Source organism: Pteropus vampyrus, unplaced genomic scaffold, assembly GCF_000151845.1.
Source record: "Pteropus vampyrus isolate Shadow unplaced genomic scaffold, Pvam_2.0 Scaffold1982, whole genome shotgun sequence".
Lineage (NCBI taxonomy): Eukaryota > Metazoa > Chordata > Mammalia > Chiroptera > Pteropodidae > Pteropus > Pteropus vampyrus.
The window spans coordinates 4053-10282 of NW_011890763.1; positions in this window are offsets into that span (position 1 = coordinate 4053).

Sequence of the window (6230 nt, forward strand, 5' to 3'; positions counted from 1 at the left end):
ATAAAATTAGGAACGATGACCATCTCTCAGCTGTTAATGATTAGTTAAAATTAGGAAGGAGTCTGAAGTGAGGCCAGAGACCAGCTCAAAGAGAATTACCAAGAATCACCGCTCTTTATAAAGTCACGAAATGTTCTTCCCTTCCACTCTCAAACAAAAACCATATCACCAAAAAACAAAATGAAACAAACAAACAACAACAAAAAAACCCCCCTGAAACCTGAACTAATCAGAAATTTAAGTATGAAATGAAACTCAGTCCGAAAGTGAAACCTGGCATGAATATGTGCTCAATAACAGCCGTTGTCCTTTGAATAGAAAACTAAGTAGTAGGGAAATGTTCCACGGCTAGCGCCTGCCAGTTATCTCAACACAAGATCCGTCTTTAGATGAACTTTGACATGTAACTTTCAATTTTGGCACAGGAAGGCATATTCCACTTTAAATGATAATCTCAAATCTCGAAATGCACTAACATACTCATTTAACAACACGTTCTCACCAATGGGACAAACATCTACTCTGTCTCAGATGTGCAGAGTACAGGAGACACTGCGAATGACCAAGGGGTGTGAAAGAGTGAGAATGTGAGGAGAAAAACAAAATGCAGAGGATGATTAGCTTTTTTACATTGAAAATATGGAACAAGCAGAAAACCTAAGGATGGCAAGCAGAAACTGAGTAAATAAAGATCAGCAAAAAGAAAGAGAGTCAAATAAATATAAGGGATATTCGCGCAAATCCTGAGATGTAAACTTTTTTTGTTAATAGATCAGAAAACTGAAGATTAGAGGGGCTAACTGGCTTGTCTAAGCTCATATACTTAGACTTGAAATGATCTTTGTACAAAAGCTGCTTTCCTTAAAAGCAAAGTGAAGGACGAGGAAAGGCCTCAAAAAAGAAAAAAGACCAGCGGCCTAGTTCTTTCGCCTATGTTTAATTTCTTTTTTTTTTTTTTTAAAGCACAAAGTCAAGTTAGATTGCATTCAACTAAATAACACTTTGGAAGCTTTCATGAAAAATTTTAATAATCATACTTACCAAGCCAAAAAAGATGCACTCATACTTAGGATTCAATACAGTCTTTTCTCTTTCTTCCTAGCCAAACTCCACCAATACCTGTCACTCGAGAAAATCTCCATGGAGCTTCCACGGACAAATCCAACCCATGGGGATCTCTCCCATCTTCGGACTTGTAACTGGTTATGTTCAGTGGCTGCCGCCTCATCGACACCAGCCTCTCTGCTCTCTAACCGCTTCATGCTTCTTTATACAACTAACGCACGAAGATTTTGAGGACAGGACATGACATATGTCTCTTTCATATTCCCTGCTGCTACTCAACCTACAAACTCCAAATTCGAGATAAACGGTGATACCGGTAATATGCCAAAAAATTATTTGTTTAAACTACACTTTTACAACCAGCTAACTACAATATGCTATCATATAACATACTGTTGTTTATAACAGCTGAGGATAATTATCTCTTATACCCGATCACCAAATTTCAAAGGAAAAAAATCACACCAAACCTATCTGAACATTATTTAATATTTTTAGAATGATGGATCTTCCTGGGCCTCTGGGTCAATATATGAACAATTACTAATGGTAGCCAACCGTAATTTTTAAGTGACTTGGTACAGTAAATAGTGATAATTTATCTCCTTCTCTGTGGTTTGCCCTCATCCTGACTCTTATCCCTTTGGCCCTGCATTCATGTGGTTACTATTATCTAGGTAATTCCAGGATGGCTAGAGTCCCTTAAAACACCACCAAACAGAGATACCATTCCTAGTTTCTTCATCACTTCCCACTTACAGCCCTCAATGAAATATCTGCAGCTCTGTTTCTTTTCTCTCCTGGCCTTTTTTGGGGGACTTATCTGTTCATTTATGATAATCATGCTGGTTGTGGCTTACAGAGAATGAGTCTGACGGCATCCCTCCTATGGTTAGTCGTATTTTCATTGGAGTTTCTTGCAGACGGAGTGACTAAACACAACAGGAAATAGATCCCTGAAGGTGGAAGCCTCAGGCACTGCATCTATGTGGGCTGCAAGGGGCTGTGAAGCTGATTTCAGAACAAAACTACAAGCAGTGTGTTATAAAGAGGCTAGAAAAGAAAAAAACTGAGGCTCTTAATATTCCTATTTTAGAAGACGTTCTAAGAAGACAGAACACTCTACTGAGAATTTATCTCAGAATGTGTTCCAATCTCCTCTATATGGACATGAGGACTACCAGTCTGACCCAAATGCTTGCAAACAATCAGGCATGAGGAGTACGTACTGTGCCCAAGCTGCAAAGAACACTGATTTGGACCACTGGGTGCCTATAATACTGACATTGAAGGAAGCTTAAGACAACCTACACTTGCATTCCAGCGGTGTCAGTCCCTGGATCACACAGCTACAGGTCCAATCTGCCTGAGATGACTGCTGCCCGCTTCAGACATTTTGTCCCTGTAGGTGCTCCTGGTTGCTTCAGCAGTGCTCACAGTGCTCACCCTTTTACCTTAGTGCACTGCTTCTACAGTATTCTTTTGCTAGTGGCAAACACTACTGATACTCATTAAAAAAAAAAAAAAAGACTTGTTAATTTTTTTAATGTAATACCATGTTCCTTTAAGGTTTATATTTCTTTTATGCACGTCTTTTAAAATCATATGCAAAACATAACTGCCGATTTCCACCCGAATCACGGATAGGGACTGTCTCCTCGGCGGAGGTCTGCTTAAAGGGGAAGGCAGCCACGATGCAATGAGAAAAGGCAGTGATGCCTTTAATAAACAATATTTCCAGCAGGAAAATCTGTTCTGAGTTGAAGGTAACTTCATTTCTTTTGATTTAGGGCCAACCTATATTTAAATCCAGTTCTATACACCAACTGACAAAATTGCCTGTGAAATGTCATATAAAGTTATATCGGTTCAATCACCCTGAAAACCTCGAGCACAGGCATATCTTGGAGATATTGTGGGTTTGGTTCCAGACCACTGTAATAAAGCGAGTATCGCAATAAAATGAGTTGCAATCTTTCTGCTGTGAAGGATCTTGTCTTTGATTCATTAAAAAAAAAAAAAAAAAAAAAGGCAACATCTGCACAGCACAATAAAGCAAAGAGCAATAAAAACGAGGTATGCCTGTCCCCGCGCTGGGCCAGACACTAATCTCAGTGATACGTCCACTTCAGAGTTCTGAGTAAGAAAATGTACACCTTCCGGACCTGATGGCTCCATATAATGTGGCACCGTAGGAATTCCTGCCTTTGTAATTTGCAGGCTCTAGCCCTTGCCCTGTGGTCTCACTCTCTTTGTGTTTTTGGCAGGGAATTTCCTTTTCTCTAGGGCATAGTTTCCTGTTTCTTTACCATCCGAAAACAGTGAGCTAAGAGCCTTACGAAGTTCTAAGCCCTCAAAGGTCATCATTTCATGGACAAGAAGAGTCTAAATAAAAACTGGTCAATTAGGTCAACTTTTATTTAGGCATCAACATCGTAAGACATTCCCCTCCTATTATTTGAGAACACCAATACTAAGAGAACAGAGCACTGGATAGAGATAAATAACTCTTTTAGTCATCACTGAGCACTTGAAAACTTTAAAAACAGGTACAGATAGAGAAGAGAAGGCTTGGCAGGCTTTACAAAAGGACCGTAACAGGAACGATATCATTTCAATTCAATACAGCAACCCGAGACTTCCTTTTCTGTCAATTCTTAGAAAAAAATACTAAGATTTTCTTTCTTATCACTTTTCAATTAGCAATTAATATACATACTTGCCTCCTGTGATATCCAAAGAATATCTAAAGATAACTGTTCATAGGGATATTGGCTTAATTCTATAGGATTCAATTAAGTAATACTGCTTAAATTGTCCCCTTTGAAGGAGATCAGTTCAATAAAAATGATCATTTTTGGCTGGTATAGAATACACAGAAATGGGTCCTATTAATGATAGGTAAAACCATTTTAACATTTATGAAAGTATTACATTTGAGAATTTTAAAATAAAACAATTCCTATATATAGTACTCCTTTTTAAGCAGTCCACTTGAATGGAATAATATAAATAATGTTCACTTTGGGAGATTCAAGGTAAATAATAATTTATAATGAAATCAGCCTTCTCAATTATTTTAATATTAGAAATACAGACTAATCAACTCATATTAAAATGTTATATACAAACAATTAAATGGTGCAAATTTTTCAAGATGAAATTTTATAGCAAAAAAGAATGGGCTAATACTTTTAATAGAAATAGTTTATAAATAATGTGATGAGATTCTAATTGTGCTAGCTTCAGGGAATAAGAGATAATTGACAGAATAAGGATGTTTTTATTGGAGGAAATTTCCTCAATTATTTGAATTTTTCCACCGGAAGTCTAAAAATTTGTGGTTGAGTATATAAAATAACATTAAATATGGGCCATTTATAAGAGCAAGGTATGACATCACATGAGAATTCTGAAGTTACAGTATCATTTTCAGGCTCGTGTAGAATATGAATTTCTTTTCAACTGTTTAACAACAACAACAATGACAACAACAAAAAAAAAATCAAGGAAAGTGTTAGAACTATAGACCAAAAAACAAAGTCCTAAGAGTCATCTAACATTTGCCTTATTCTAGAAACAATGCTCACTGTCTCCTAAATGAAATCAGGATTCTCCTCGTCCCTCTGGATTTGGATTGGCCTTTGTGGGCACTTTTGACACCACCACATGTGTTTTCATAAATGCCTTGTATGTTACCCCTACAGTATTACACATAATGCCTCCAAAGACCCACTTCACAGAGAAAGAAGTATCAGACAAGTATCCTGATGTCAACAGGATGCTCTGGATTCATCAGCTATCTATTATCAACCAAAAATGGGCCTAAAAAAGGATGAAAGAGACACTTATGTGCTTAGATTCAGCACCAGTTACGGACGTGCAAGGTTGGAGTGCTGTCTTTTCGGACTGTGGTATTTGCTCTGCCCCAGCAATACATATAGTATCAGCAAAATATGGTGTTATCTCCTCTACAGTTAAAAAACACAGGTCTAAGAAACAAGGGGTAAAAATGTGAGTAGACTCTCTTAAGGCTATAATTAATAATCTATTTTAAAAAACTGTGTTCCTAGACTTATGACCCAGGCTCTGCTGACCCAACTAACTGTACAATGCGTACTAGAAAACACATTAAAACTGGTGATCATTTCTAGAAGTTGAATTAAAATTTTATTTTTTTCTTTGTGATTTTCTAGGTTTTCCAAATTTTCTAGACATTATTTTATATTAAATCATAATTCCAAATTTTCTAGACATTATTTTATATTAAATCATAATTACTAAAAAAAAATACATATAGCTCCAGAAGCAATTTGCATTAAAAATGGCAGAAAGCAAGGAGCTGTCATGAATGCAGGGAGTTATTAACGAAATGAGGTAAGACAGGAGAACGAGTTTTCCATTTTCTTTGATAATGGTTACTATCAAAGAGCAATTATGGAAACATTTGAGATTGGTGGACTAAGCCTTGATTTCCTTTTTGTACAATGAAAATGATAACTATGTATCTCACAAGGTATGTGAAAGAACAGCCTAAACTGTAACATTTCTGCAGGTGTGAGTTATTAATACTGGTGGTAGGTGAGTGCCTATGTGCTCAAAGCTTTCAAAAACAAAAATGAGTAAAAATGAGTTACCTTTGGATTAAAATATCTACAAGACTGTGGTTGGGAGCCTCCAAATAGGGCTATGCGGTAGTCATGTTTCTTTCTTCTGGGCCTTGTGCCTTCCACCAGTTCTTCTCGATCCTCTGGAGACAGAAGATGATACCTCATTCCACCTATAGAAAAAAAAAAAATACATGGCAACTCTTCAAGAACTTCAGGCACTTTAGTGCTTTGGAAAAAAACACCCTAAATATAATAGTGCTTTTATTTCTGTAACTGTTTTCCTATGATCCCACTATAGCATTTAAGGGAAGAGTGAGGGGAAAGAGGCAGGGGAAATGTATATAAAATAGCATTAAGTATGGGCCCGAGTCCTAAACAATTTATTATTCTCAATGATTGCCATTATGTTGATTGCCTCCCCCCCACCCCCACTTACTATACACCAGTGAATTATTTGGCTCTTCAAGCAATAGCTGCCAAAATAATTACTGCAATTCAGATTTCCTAACCCAGTGGTCCTCAATCATAAATGTATATTAGAATCACCTAGGAAAT